An 841-nucleotide genomic window follows, 5' to 3' on the forward strand; every position below is an offset into this window, starting at 1 on the left:
CTAACTAACTATAGACCTGTATCTAACCTTCCATTTCTCTCTAAGGTTCTGGAGAAAGCAGTTGCTAAACAGCTGTGTGACTTTCTACAGAGCAATAGTTTATTTGAGGATTTTCAGTCAGGATTTAGAGCTCATCATAGCACAGAGACAGCACTGGTGACAATTACTAACGACCTCCTTACTGCATCAGACAAAAGACTTGTCTCTGTACTGGTTATATTAGATCTTAGTGCTGCATTTGATACCATTGACCATCAGATCCTATTGCAGAGACTGGAACATTTCATTGGCATTAAAGGAACCGCTCTAAGCTGGTTAAAGTCCTATTTATCAGATCGATTTCAGTTTGTACATGTTAACGATGAGTCCTCCATGCATGCCAAAGTTAGTCATGGAGTTCCTCAAGGATCTGTCCTCGGACCAATCCTCTTCACTTTATATATGCTTCCTTTAGGCAATATTATCAGGAAACATTCCATAAGCTTTCATTGTTATGCAGATGATACTCAGTTATATCTATCGATCAAGCCAGATGAAACTCATCAGTTAGCTAAACTTCAAATGTGCCTTCAGGATGTTAAAACCTGGATGACCTGTAATTTTCTAATGTTAAACTCAGATAAAACTGAAGTTATAGTTCTGGGGCCTAAGCACCTCCGTGACGCATTATCTAAAGTTATAGTTTCCCTGGATGGCATCGCAATGGCCTCCAGCACCACTGTGAGGAATCTTGGAGTTATCTTTGATCAGGACATGTCGTTTAAGTCTCACATTAAGCAAATTTCAAGGACTGCCTTTTTTCACCTACGTAATATTGCGAAAATCAGGAACATCCTGTCTA

This window comes from Micropterus dolomieu, linkage group LG02, assembly GCF_021292245.1.
Source record: "Micropterus dolomieu isolate WLL.071019.BEF.003 ecotype Adirondacks linkage group LG02, ASM2129224v1, whole genome shotgun sequence".
Lineage (NCBI taxonomy): Eukaryota > Metazoa > Chordata > Actinopteri > Centrarchiformes > Centrarchidae > Micropterus > Micropterus dolomieu.